Here is a 16,207-nt window from a genome sequence, read left to right on the forward strand (position 1 = left end):
ATCACTATAAACTAGGTCAGAGTTTATATATAATCACGGGGACACGTTACAATAGACATCACTATAAACCTTGTCAGAGTTTATATATAATCACGGGGACACGTTACAATAGATATTACTATAAACCTTGTCAGAGTTTATATATAATCACGGGACACGTTACAATAGATATCACTATAAACCTTGTCAGAGTTTATATATAACCACGGGGATACGCTACAATAGATATCACTATAAACTAGGTCAGAGTTTATATATAACCACGGGGACACGCTACAATAGATATCACTATAAACTAGGTCAGAGTTTATATATAACCACAGGGACACGCTACAATAAATATCTTTTTGGACCGACAAATGGCATTAGTTAGCACAGTGATATCTTGACACCATTACATATTAGATTTTCAAGTATTTTTTAAAACCGTGCCTCTGTGACTGAATATAAATAAAGATGTCCATTTATATTTCATGATATGATGTTTTCAATACGACAAGATGTTGTCAGTAATCTTTTTATGAACTCAAATCACAAAATACCTACAAGTAATTCTAATAAAAAGATATTTCGTTACTTTTTACACCCAATGACACCAATTCATACTGAACCGCCGACTTTTTAAGAGAGAGACTAGAAATATTTGATATAAATTCATCAAGTGAAATTGAAAATAAGACAAATCTGGTATGTACATGTATGTGTATATAGAGTATGTATGCTTAACAAACAATGAACGGAATCTGTGACACTCCGTTGCCAGGGTTACAGTGATGACGTTTCTCAGTCGAACGCGCTGATGTCTAAGCGTTTGAATGAGACTGATCGATGCATGACCTTGACATTTTTGCAGGGTTGAGTGATTTTGTGAACTGTCTTTACAAACAACGAACTGGCGGGACATCCGAAGGTGAGGCCGACGTGTTAATATTTTTTTTCGCGTTTCCGTCATAGAAAGAGTATGTGAATTAATTTCTGTCAGCATATCTCTGTTAAAATTATCTACCATTATCTACCAAAAGTATAGAGCGAATTTTAAGTAGGAAATCATGTCTGTGTAATGTTACCTTCAAAATAGTATATATATATATATGTGTTTTTTTATTTCGTGCTGAAATAGAAAAACTGGCAAAAGATCCAAGGTGATTCACCATTACTGACCATTAACTTGTTTAACCAAGTACAACTGGACCTTGATGAAAACAAAGATTTTAGCTCTTAAACTGGAATCGTACCAATTTCAGAAATTTTATATTAATTCCACCAGAAAATGGAATAGAAACATGATGTATGCGGAGATATAGTGATAATTTTTCTGATATATTTTATTGTTTGCCTGTTGGTTGAATTGTTGTATACCTTGTTCTCATTTGAGAAGATGTAAATGGTACTTGGATTGACCCAGATTTACATGGCGAATGTCGTCAAAGAAACAGAAGACGCTTACTCCTCCACCGGAACATATTGTCTTGTCTTCCTTGTACTTTTTCAGTGGTATACGTGTGATTCTTTCTTTTGTTTATATTTTGCCCTGGTTTTATTGAATTTGAGTTTGTATTATGATTATTTTCACATACTTGTACTTGCGCTTTTTTTTACTATAAATATTTAGAACATATTTGATAACTTTCCATTTAATCTCATATACAACGCACCAGTGTAAAATATAGGGATATTTTGCTGTACGAGTGAAATGTGTATGACATTTGTCGGAAAACCATTAAAATTTCCCTATTTGACAAGTTCTGGAGAAAAAGGAAATGAAAAAGGACGATCTTTATCATAACATTAAGTGGTGTTAAAACCCCAATATACGTAACATTCACCAAAAATTTAGAGTAGAATCACACATAATTATTGAGATATTCTCTAAGATGTAGTTAAAATTAAGTTATTCAAACAATAGTTACCACGACTTTCTGCATAAAGTATTGATATATGAGCAGTTGAAACTCGCTATTTGTAAACACACCTCCATTTTAAACACGCCGCCATCGAAATTACGATTGTTGCCGAATGACGTCGGAAAGTTCGTGACCTGATCTCGCGAGGGTTGAGGTTGAGGTTTTTTGAGGAAGCACATGCAGATCTGTCTACGGCAAGTTTTTGTTTACAAACATTGTTTGCGAAGTCTTGAGGTATTCCTGTGATAAACATTCAGTTTTTGGGAAATTATTAGAAGGAATATTTAGTTTAGAAACGATACGACGCACAATTATAACGTAAGAATTCAGAACTGGCCTGATGTATGATTGGAAAAAGAGGAAGCGACTGGTGAACGTCTGTACTGTGTCTGCCATGTTTATACACGCGAAATATGCGCATGCGCAATGTTATCACTACGAGCGGTAATGTATGAATTATTGTGGGTCCCACATAGTTTATTTTGCGATTTTTTTTCAATTTTTATTTAAATTGAAAACAGTCAGTTTTATTTTCTTTAATTAAAGGAAAGTATTTGTTTTGTTACATATATTACGGGGAAAATAAGATAAAATTTGTTTTGTATAGTGATTTTTACGTATATTGGGGCTTTAAAAAAGTTCGGGAACATCACGTTCTAGGTCATAAGCTTGACGTTGCGCTCGATAACAACACGATGCCATTTTGAAAAGGCTATTTTACGTTGTAATCAATAACTTTATGTTGACATTGTTAGAATAAGAAAAAAAACCAACGTATTCAACCTCCGCTACATTTGTGTCCAAACTGGATAACCGGCGAATACCAATGCAGTAACTAGACAGCACCAGTAATGATAGAATTTTTGTTTATCAATTTGATAAATTCCTATATTTCACTAGAAAAAAATATAATAAAACTAGAAATTGTTGTGAACAATTTGGCGGGCTTTTCACTTCTTTGGCGACAAGCTGACCGGAAGTTGACATTTATCCTGATAATGATGTATGAGAAAGATTCCTTGTTTGTTAGTCTCTACAACATATCCAAAGGTGAACTTTGAATCTTGAAACGTTAAGGAGATATAACTACATAATAACGAAGAAATACACTTTTTAAAGGTTCAAACATATTTGACCCCTGTGACCTTGAATGTCGGTCAAGGTTATTCATATTTGCAAGCCTTATAATGTAACATCTGATAATCAATATATCACCAATATTAGTTCTCTAGACCTTGTGAGACTTGACAAGAAGATTGTTGAACACTGGTACCCTATTTTGTATATTTGAACTTTGACCCCTTTGGGAAACCGGAAGTCGACATTTTGAGGGAAGTTTTCCTTATGACAATCACTAGGAAGTCTCCACAGAAGGTTTATAATCAATTTTCATCATTGTATGCCTTCTAGAAATTGAGAAACGTTCATTTAACGATTTTTAGTTAATTGACATCTGTGACCTTGAAAGTGGGTCAAGGTCATTTATATTATCAAACTTCGTTGCCAGTTATATATGCTTCATATGTGTGAAATATAGAGCCTCTAGGCCTTTCAGAACTTGAGAAGAAGTTTTTCAAAGATTGGTACCCTTAATAGCAATTTTCAACTTTGACCCCCTACTGCAAACCGGAAGTTGAATTTTGAGGTACGTTTCTCTTATATCATTCGACAGGAAATGTCCACAGAATATGTATGTCCAAAGTTGAAGACTTTGGGCAGCTTAACAATGGAGAAATGACCATTTAACGATTTTTACGTAATTGACCCCTGTGACCTTGAAAGTGGGTCAAAGTCATTTATATTAACAAACTTGATAGATAATTGATCAGACATCTTACACATGAAATATCAAGACCCAAGGCTTTGCAGAACTTGAGAAGAAGTTTGTCAAATTTGGTAACTTAAAATAACACTTTTGAACTTTGACCCCTACCGAAGACCGGAAGTTGACCTTTGATCCCAGTTTTTTTCCTGTGAAAAGTGTTTTCTTATTATTTTACATAATATGATTAAAACTGTCACTAGCTGAAACAGTTCTTGAGTTACGGCATTTTAGGTAAAATCGGATATGACGTCATGGCGGCCATTTTGTTTTTCCGATGAATTTGAATATGTCACTAAATGGTAGAAGACATCTGGGGAAATATTCCCAGTAACAATTTGATCAAATATAGCCCATCAATATTGATCTATAACCAGTTTTCCCTATTTGTCGGCATTTTTAAAAGATCAAAGGAAATTTTCAAAATGGCGTACAGCGGAAATGGTAAATGTTTCAGAAGAACTGAATACACTAAATTCATCGGAAGGACGTTCTGCATCGATCTGAATAAGAAAATTTCATTAAAGTTCAAAATTGAAAAAAAAAATTTTAAAAAATGTTAAATTTTGAAAAGTTTACCCAACAGCGAGCTTTTTTATTCGACATATTCTCTGATAACATGTCATGACAACAATTTAGATAAGGAAATTCTCTAAAAATAATATAATTGCACAAACTCTGTATAATCAACGGTCTTCGAGATATTGCCGTTTTAAAGTTTTTAACTTATGACGTCATGGCGGCCATATTGGAAATGATGTTTTACAGACCAATATGTGGTCTACATACTTGAGAGGGACCCTGTTTGTAACATCATTACCTTGGCTAGTTGGCTCACAAGTTAAAGGTTAATTTTCTCTGATGTTCGTCAGTGTTCAGTAGACGCGAGAAATTGACCCGTGGGCCCTGTCCATTTGGTACACTGTTAGAGTCGGGTAGCGTTTCTTTCGAACAGACTGACACATCTCATAACACTAGGGCTCTCTTCTGTTCTGTCCTTGTATTTGTCTTTGCTCCAACGACAAGTAGTATATTTATCAGTTTACACGCTTGTATGCAATCAATGTAGCAGTGGTCTCCCTTTTGATACTTTTTATTCCATTACAAATGGTGATAAAATTACTTTTCGATACTCGTATTTTAACAGTTTTTCAGTGATCAATCAACAATTTATGTTCAAGTATTTAAAAAAAATTACACGAGTCCCATCAAAATTATATAAGTACAAGACTTGGTACTCGTATGAAGATTCGTCAGTGTTTTTTCCCCAAAGTTTCATAACCTATGGGAATATTATTATTGAATTGCACACAAGATGAAGGTGTTCTTTGGTTGTTTGTTGGTGTGTTTAATTTTGATTCTAACCGAAAGGCCAAAATTGCTTCCTTACAAATTTAAGTCTTACATAGATGAATAATGTACCTCGCAAAAATATATACGCTTTAATTTAGTGGTCAGTTGTTTGTTAAACCAAGTATTGTAGCTCTGTGATATATTATATAAATCTACACAGATTGTGATCTGCCTGGTATCTTTGTTCTAAAACAAGCAGATGTAAAGAGTAAAAGATAGAGGGAAGCCCGTATGTAACCAAAATCACGGACGGGCAATGCGAAGGTTTCTTATCGACTGGAGTCACACATAGAAACCAATTATCACTGTTTGACAATTTACAAATATATATACACGGACTTATATACACATGTATATAAGTCCGTGATATATAAACTTGTTTTCTCTGTATCCAGTTTGACAGTTTAAATGCTGAATGGCTAATATAAAGTACAGAACGGAATCGGATATCCGGGAAGGCTCTTTTGCCTCATGTAACCCCTTCGGATATACTCCTGACATAAGTCTAACATTAATACAAAGACAACCTTTAACTTCAAGAATATTTTCGAGGAGTCACGAGAGGTCAAAGCAAACTTCTAAAGTACGGCTGTGTTATTTTTCACACTTCTACATGCAATTTTATTTCAGTGAAATTGACAGTTGTCGTGCTGGTATGAGAAAAATGATAAGAAAATAAATATTAGCACCTTCCACTGTAATACAGTGTCCCAAGCAATGAATTGAAATATATGATGAAAGGTAAAGACATCCGTGTTTGCGTCCCTAAGCCGTGGGTTAGTTTGTTATCGTGTTATACCAGACACGGTTGACCGAACATGCGTCTACGTATTTATACTTGTGTTACATGTGTGTAGACTCGGTCAAGGTATGTCACTAGTTTATATATTATTCAATACAATCCTGAGTCTGTTTATTGAATGTTGCCAGAGCTGCCAGGTGGTCATCGCTAACCGGTTAACACTAGTATCAGAGATGTATATATCACTTTGTTATATATGTCTTTGCTAGTATAGACAAGGGTGACAGACCAGGAGACAGCCAACCACAAAATGACCAGTGTATGATCAGTTTCAACTAGACGACTTTTTTAAAACTTGACACTTGTTTATACATGTTTGTCATTTCTAATTTTGGATTCCCCAAATATTTTCAGAACGTTGCCTGTCGTATTGTCTGGGGCGATTACTTGTCAAGATTCATGCACCCTAAGGTATGACCTGACCGTTAGAATTCCAAGAAACTGACCGGAAGGATCTTGACTGGGCCTAAAGCAGAGCCGTAACAGGTAAGCTCTTTGCGCACAAAATCATGTATGGTTTAAATTTGACAATGACAATGCAAGTTTAAAAAATTCATGTTGAGATGAAAAAAAAAAAAAAAATTATATATGGTATATACGTGTAGGCGCGCGCATCCAGTGGTATAAAAAACATGCATCCTGTTAAACAGGATATCACAATTTCATGAACATTAAGTGAATTATAAATGAATTTGCTACACCGGTCCACTGCACACCTAACTTTCTTTCATGTGTAGAGATAAAAGATTGGTGCTGTGTGCAGTGGATTGCAGTAGCACAGACAAGAGAAGATAATCACTCCGTAATATTTACGTAACAATACAGATAGAGTAAATGGATTTCATTTATAGTATATACGTCTGTGTGACCAATACAGTGAATGGCCGTTGTGTAGCATCGTATTGCACTCTCAGTACACTCTATATGAAATGGGATTTGAACGTGAAGTGATAGGATGTCGAGTGTGTAAGGGTGTGAGTACAAACATTTAATTGTATATTTCATTTGTAGGTTCTCTACACTCATTACATTTTAAAAAATTAAAAACCTTAGTCATTGTTTCAATCTGGCTAATCTTGGACTAAAGTGTTAAGCATTTCCTTAGATAAGGTGACCGGAATTTTTTTTATCCGAAATTAAATTCTTTTTAGCTTGCACTGTAAGGTTCAACAATATGATACTATTTAATCTGGTCTGTCTGCTTTCCCTAAGGCAGACAGGCCGGTGATGTCAGTTTGCAGCTTCCCTAAGTCAGTCCCTCCGTCCGCTTTACGTAAGTGGAGTATATGGTGTTTTTCATGCCGACTGCTTCTCCACTAACGCACATGACGGTTTTGTCAGTCAGTCAGTCCCTCCGTCCGTTCTTTCTACATAAGAGGGAGTAGATGGTGTTTTTCATGCCACTGCTTCTCCACTAACGCACATGACGGTTTTGTCAGTCCGTCCGTTCTCTCTACATAAGAGGGACTAGACGGTGTTTTCATGCCGACTGCTTCTCCATAAACGGACGATGTTGTCTGTCCTGTTCTGCCTTGGATGGATTTAGACAAGGTTTTGTTGTCAGGTCGCCCGCTGATTTATGTTAATTTGAAATGGCTCCCAAACTAAAAGTATATATATGTATTAATGGGAGTAGTTCTCATCTGTAACGGGCCCCAATAGATCGTATATTAATAACAGAAACAGTTTATCAAAGTGCCACATATTGATCGACTGTAAAATTACTGACCACAGTTGTAAAATATACGGGTTACACGTGATCAATATCTTGCCATAATTGTTTGATTTATGAGACAGCAAAATTTTTAAAATCAACAATAGTCAATGAATGTATTAATGAATTAATCCATTTTTACACTGGGACTAAGAGCAACACATATTGTTGTAGATATCAAAGGTTGAAAACACCTTCACACACACACACACACACACACACACACACACACACATACGAACAAGCAAGCACACATGCACATGCACACACGCACGCACGCACGCACGCACGCACCGAGGTAAATTTTGAAACACGTATAGGAAGAAGCACTATGAGGTTTCCCGTAATTTACGATGGATGAATGTGAAATAAATTTCTGATTAATCTGTCTGAAACTATCACCAAAGGTTGAGCGGTACATAGATTAACAGTTATTCTGAAATTTGAAAGTTTGATTTTTTCACATACATTGTGAGACACAAACGTGTCATGTCATGTCGTGGTATAGACAAATCGAGGTACACGCACTCAAATCCAATTTAATCCAATCCAGCTCAGTTGGGTACATAAAACTCACCTCTCTTTAGCGAAATCCTGTTAACAAACACAACGTAGTAATTCCAGTCGAACCTAGCGAGGTACATGGAAATTACCTCACTTAAACGAAGTTCTGTTAACCTCTTTAACGCCCAACTACGCATTGTGACGCTGGTGTCTGAAAAACCGTCATATCTCTCTTATTGGTGGAGGTATTGATCTACTATTTATATCTCATAAATTTGGAGAAAATGCTGAACAACTTTTGATCTTAGTAAATTTTGATTTGGTAAATATTTCTTAGCTTTTTGTGAGTTGAAAAAATAAAAGGCATTTTTCCGAACATCTTGAACATCTCGAACAACATGACGTCGTGTGCACGGTGTACGTAAATGTCTATTCGCGGTCCGGTCAGTATATATGTTCATAAAGAACGAGATGTTTCACTCGAATGTCAATACAAGAATACCTAATATTTTAAATCGTCTGTATTGATAAAGAAGTGGTTGAAACTCCCTTTTTTTTTTAAACATGCCTCCATTTACGATCGGTGCCGAATAATAGTCGGAAAATCCATAAAATCTTTCCGTGAGACAACACATTTATTCAGGATTGAATCAAGACCAACTCAATTCATCATCCCATGAAATCGACATAAGCAAGACTCAATCCTTATATTTCAATTCACGCTTCTTTTTTCTGTAGCATGGGAACTGACGTAGTTTATCTTCTATTTTCCTTTTTCGTTTCTTGTCATCATATCGTTTGACGACATACAAGCAAAATGGTCCGTCACTTGAAGACAGATTATTGTGACAGGTTGAAATATATTTCAGCATGGTTACTTAATGTTCAATGAAACTTAAATAAGAACAAAATTTAATATATTATTCGACAACTTTAATGAAAATTTAAATAACACTGTGCAACAAAGACAGTATGCATATTTTCCCCGCGGAGGAATAACGTCTAGACGTGGTGCGCCGGTTCGCAAACGAAGCGGTGTCGGCCATATTTTTACAGGCACCGAAGCGGAGAACAAGATATATCAGGCTGCAGTCGCTTTACATCTTTTGAAACGTAAAGTTACAATTATTAAATGTTGAATACATAATTTTAAAAAAATCTTATCAATAGTATTCAATAGTTTTTATTTTTTTTTATTTTTTTTCATACTTGTGGTATATTGCCAGTCTAGTTGGGGAGTTTTCTCACCTTATCAAATATTTGTATTCATACGCACTTACAATGTTAATCTGGTCAAATTCATCGGTAAATGAAACAGATCACATTTAGTAGTTTCATTGAGTCTGATTTGGGTAGAAATTGAAATATAATATAATGTATGTCCTATTCAGACTATACAGCGATCCCTCGAATGATTATACACCTGCATTTCCCCTGTGATGTGACTTCAGATAAAGCATGCAGGACGCGATATCGCACTATACATGTAAACGCACCTACTCCATATGTACTATGTACAATTTTTCGTGACGGCTTACTGAAGTTTGTGTAACATCGATTAGTGGGACCAACTTTTATTCGCGAGCTCAGCGAGCGCTTTATGATATTTTGTGTTGTAATTATAAACCAACAAGCTTCAGCTGTCGATCATACATTTTTTTCATAAGATAAACAAACACCCATTTTGTAAAGATAAGTAATAACAATACTACAATACCAGAAGTTGACTTTACTCATTCAGGTTTAACGTCAGCCATTACGGCCTCTTGGGTTTTAAATGTTTAAGGAAACGAGATAAATTTGAAAAGCGGGTTATTATGCATACAAATAATGTCTGTACTCAACATACACAATTGATAAATATCAATTCATTAATATAGGTGTCCCATGCTTGTTCATTATAAAAGTCCAAAAGAGGAGACACTGACGAATAAATTTGTGAACGAACGGAAGGAACAGGAAAAAATTAATAAGAAAAAAACCCAGAATAACGCATCCTGTTTATGTAAATAGTTATATATTTTACATACAATATGCAATGATAAAATACGACATAATTCATAAAGTTGTAATTTTCATTACGTCAGTTTCCAGATCTGATATGATCGTCGTGAATAAGACGGTGATGACACCACGGAGATAGATCAAAGTCCGTGGTAACACATTGGTATATATGGATATGTTGGCGATGACACCACTGAGACAGATCGAAGTCCGTGGTAACTCCTTGGTATATGTGGATATTTCGGCGATGACACCACGGAGACAGATCGAAGTCCGTGGTAACACATTGGTATATGTGGATATGTCGGCGATGACACCACGGAGACAGATCAAAGTCCGTGGTAACACATTGGTATATGTGGATATGTCGGCGATGACACCACGGAGACAGATCAAAGTCCGTGGTAACACATTGGTATATGTGGATATGTCGGCGATGACACCACGGAGACAGATCAAAGTCCGTGGTAACACATTGGTATATGTGGATATGTCGGCGATGACACCACGGAGACAGATCAAAGTCCGTGGTAACACATTGGTATATGTGGATATGTCGGCGATGACACCACGGAGACAGATCAAAGTCCGTGGTAACACATTGGTATATGTGGATATGTCGGCGATGACACCACGGAGACAGATCAAAGTCCGTGGTAACACATTGGTATATGTGGATATGTCGGCGATGACACCACGGAGACAGATCCAAGTCCGTGGTAACACATTGGTATATGTGGATATGTCGGCGATGACACCACGGAGATAGATTGAAGTCCGTGGTAACACATTGGTATATGTGGATATGTCGGCGATGACACCACGGAGATAGATCAAAGTCCGTGGTAACACACTGGTATATGTGGATATGTCAGCGAGTGTCAGTGAAACCATGAATCATACAGGGCAAAATTTTGATCATCTTGCGTTCACGTTTTGGAAGTGCCGATTTCATGTTTATTAATTTTTTTTCAATATCCATACACAATTTGTGTTAACTGATATACCACCCCTTCTTAGTCGTGTTTTTCTCACATCAATGCTTTTGCTGAAAACAACCGGCGACAAAACTACGACAATTATTGTGTAGTTTGGCCTATATTACCATATTTTTATAAACATATTGCGTTGAAAAGCTGACATTTTCCCACTTCAAAGGTTTTGCTGATAGCAACCGGCGACAACATTAACATCCATTAACATTAAGATGCACAGTAATGTCGGTAATGTCTTGGTATGTTCAATCGGATGTAACATTAGACAATGAATCATTCGTGAACCGCCCATATGTCTTTTCTCCGTTCACGTTATTACGATTGTAGCCTGAGACTGCCATTCGTGACTACGTTTTAATCATAATTTCGGTAAGAGTTTTGTGACTACAAATTTTGATGAAAGGTTTAAATTGTATATCTATGATGTGGAGAGCCTTTCATCGTTAAACATTTTTTATTGGACTGCATTGACTGTCTACTCGAGAATGTTTTTATCATAACATTACATGTCTAAAAAACCTTTTTGAAACTGTTGAGATTTGTAAACTTCTACATTACCCGAAAGATGTTGGTCTATATAACAGACTATGACGTACTCTTTTTATCTTTTGTATTAACATACCCATTAAATATTTTTAACATTTGTCTTTTAACTTTTGGTTTGTTTAATGTTATTTCCTTGTGGATCGCTGTGTGTTTTACCGTTTGATGGCCCAAGTGACTTTTATGTGTTGACGAGCCGTTAAGAATGTCATAATGATTATAAATTGGATATGGAGTTTTCTGTGTCTGTATCGTCACACGGACGTTGCACTGAAATATTCCAAACCTCGTCGTTGTCGAGATGACTATTCCTTTAATTTGTTCTGAAACTGATGATCTCCGAGCCTCCGGATTTTACACAACGGTATCGCACACGAGACATTCTGTTTCTATAGACACGAACGCCACCCCATATCACCCCTGGTAACAATACCGGAGGTATACTTTCTAATCCCTCGGAAAAAAAACGACATATCACCCCTGGTAACGATACCGGAGGTATACTTTCTAATCCCTAGGAAGAAACGACATATCACCCCTGGTAACGATACCGGAGGTATAGCCTACTTTCTAATCCCTAGGAAGAAACGACATATCACCCCTGGTAACGATACCGGAGGTATACTTTCTAATCCCTAGGAAGAAACGACATATCACCCCTGGTAACGATACCGGAGGTATACTTTCCAATCCCTAGGAAGAAACGACATATCACCCCTGGTAACGATACCGGAGGTATACTTTCCAATCCCTAGGAAGAAACGACATATCACCCCTGGTAACGATACCGGAGGTATACTTTCTAGGAAGAAACGACAATCCCTAGGAAGAAACGACATATCACCCCTGGTAACGATACCGGAGAAACGACATATCACCCCTGGTAACGATACCGGAGGTACTTTCCAATCCCTAGGAAGAAACGACATATCACCCCTGGTAACGATACCGGAGGTATAATCCCTAGGAAGAAACGACATATCACCCCTGGTAACGATACCGGAGGTATACTTTCTAATCCCTAGGAAGAAACGACATATCACCCCTGGTAACGATACCGGAGGTATACTTTCTAATCCCTAGGAAGAAACGACATATCACTGGACATATCACAATCCCTAGGAAGGACATAACGATACCGGAGGTATACTTTCCAATCCCTAGGAAGAAACGACATATCACCCCTGGTAACGATACCGGAGGTATACTTTCTAATCCCTAGGAAGAAACGACATATCACCCCTGGTAACGATACCGGAGATATACTTTCCAATCCCTAGGAAGAAACGACATATCACCCCTGGTAACGATACCGGAGGTATACTTTCCAATCCCTAGGAAGAAACGACATATCACCCCTGGTAACGATACCGGAGGTATACTTTCCAATCCCTAGGAAGAAACGACATATCACCCCTGGTAACGATACCGGAGGTATACTTTCTAATCCCTAGGAAGAAACGACATATCACCCCTGGTAACGATACCGGAGGTATACTTTCTAATCCCTAGGAAGAAACGACATATCACCCCTGGTAACGATACCGGAGGTATACTTTCTAATCCCTAGGAAGAAACGACATATCACCCCTGGTAACGATACCGGAGGTATACTTTCTAATCCCTAGGAAGAAACGACATATCACCCCTGGTAACGATACCGGAGGTATATTTTCCAATCCCTAGTCAGAAGCGACATGCTTTGTTTTGCACATCATTTATAACCGAATCATCTTCGTTCCCCATATAGAACCGCCGTACATAAGCACCGGTCCGAGTCGTGGAGACTTATCGGATTATATAACCCCACTTGTAGACAACCATGGCGATTTGTGTTCAACACAATTACTGTGGATGGCATACATTAGGCCTCCGTATGTTGGTTAGGGAGTATTCAATAGCTTATATTGGCCGATCCCTTGCTGTTTACAGGGCGATTTGAAGTTCTAACACTAACACACCTTCAATTATATTGATTTGAAGCTGAATGAATACACTAACACGATAACACCTTCAATTATATTGATTTGAAGCTCCATGAATACACTATCACACCTTCAATTATATTCATTTTAAGCTCGATTAATACACAATCACACCTTCAATTATATTGATTTGAAGCTCCATGAATACACTATCACACCTTCAATTATATTCATTTGAAGCTCGATTAATACACTTACACTATCACACCTTCAATTATCTTGATTTGAAGCTCCATGAATACACTATCACACCTTCAATTATATTCATTTGAAGCTCGATTAATACACCATCACACCTTCAATTATATTGATTTGAAGCTCCATGAATACACTATCACACCTCCAATTATATTCATTTGAAGCTCGATTAATACACTTACACTATCACACCTTCAATTATCTTGATTTGGAGCTCCATGAATACACTATCACACCTTCAATTATATTCATTTGAAGCTCGATTAATACACTTACACTATCACACCTTCAATTATCTTGATTTGAAGCTCCATGAATACACTATCACACCTTCAATTATATTCATTTGAAGCTCGATTAATACACTTACACTATCACACCTTCAATTATCTTGATTTGAAGCTCCATGAATACACTATCACACCTTCAATTATATTCATTTGAAGCTCGATTAATACACTTACACTATCACACCTTCAATTATCTTGATTCGAAGCTCCATGAATACACTATCACACCTTCAATTATATTCATTTGAAGCTCGATTAATACACTTACACTATCACACCTTCAGTTATCTTGATTTGAAGCTCCATGAATACACTATCACACCTTCAATTATATTCATTTGAAGCTCGATTAATACACTTACACTATCACACCTTCAATTATATTGATTTGAAGCTCGATGAATACACTTACACTATCACACCTTCAATTATATTGATTTGAAGTTCGATGAACACAACATCACACCTTCAATTATATTGATTTGAAGCTCGATGAATACACCATCACACCTTCAATTATATTCATTTGAAGCTTTATGAATACACTAACACCATCACACCTTCAATTATATTGATTTGAAGCTCCATAAATACACTAACACCATCACACCTTCAATTATATTGATTTGAAGCTCCATAAATACACTAACACCATCACACCTTCAATTATATTCATTTGAAGCTCGATCAATACACTTACACTAACACACCTTCAATTATATTGATTTGAAGCTCGATGAATACACTTACGCACCTTCAATTATATTGATTTGAAGCTCCATGAATACACTAACACTAACACACCTTCAATTATATTGATTTGAAGCTGGATGAATACCCTTACACACCTTCAATTATATTGATTTGAAGCTCCATGAATACACTTACTATCACACCTTCAATTATATTGATTTTAAGCTCGATGAATACACTAACACGATCACGCCTTCAATTATATTGATTTGAAGTTCAATGAATACACTATTACACCTTCAATTATATTAATTTGAAGCTGGATGAATACTCTTACACACCTTCAATTATATTGATTTGAAGCTCCATGCATACACTTACTATCACACCTTCAATTATATTGATTTTAAGCTCGATGAATACACTTACAAACCTTCAATTATATTGATTTGAAGCTGGATGAATACACTAACACGATCACGCCTTCAATTATATTGATTTGAAGCTCCATGAATACACTAACACTAACACACCTTCAATTATATTGATTTGAAGCTCCATGAATACACTTACACTATCACACCTTCAATTATATTGATTTCAAGCTCCATGAATACACTTACTATCACACCTTCAATTATATTGATTTGAAGCTCCATGGATACACTTACACACCTTCAGTTATATTGATTTGAAGCTCGATGAATACACTTACACTATCACACCTTCAATTATATTGATTTGAAGTTCGATGAATACAACATCACACCTTCAATTATATTGATTTGAAGCTCGATGAATACACTAACACACCTTCAATTATATTGATTTGAAGCTGGATGAAAACACTTACACTATCACACCTTCAATTGTATTGATTTGAAGCTGGATGAATACACTAACACGATCACACCTTCAATTATATTGATTTGAAGCTCCATGCATACACTTATACTATCACACCTTCAATTATATTGATTTGAAGCTGGATGAATACACTTACACTATCACACCTTCAATTATATTGTTTTTAAGCTCGATGAATACACAAACACTATCACACCTTCAATTACATTGATTTGAAGCTGGATGAATACACTTACACTATCACACCTTCAATTATATTGATTTGAAGCTCGATGAATACACCATCACACCTTCAATTATATTGATTCGAAGCTCCATGCATACACTTATACTATCACACCTTCAATTATATTGATTTGAAGCTGAATGAATACACTAACACTAACACACCTTCAATTATATTGTTTTGAAGCTGGATGAATACACTTACACTATGACACCTTCAATTATATTATTTTGAAGCTCCATGAATACACTAACACTATCACACCTTCAATTATATTGATTTGAAGCTGGATGAATACACTTTCACT

This window comes from Ylistrum balloti, unplaced genomic scaffold (assembly GCF_031769215.1).
Source record: "Ylistrum balloti isolate Yb309-2 unplaced genomic scaffold, AGI_CSIRO_Ybal_v1 Utg370882, whole genome shotgun sequence".
Taxonomy (NCBI): Eukaryota; Metazoa; Mollusca; class Bivalvia; order Pectinida; family Pectinidae; genus Ylistrum; species Ylistrum balloti.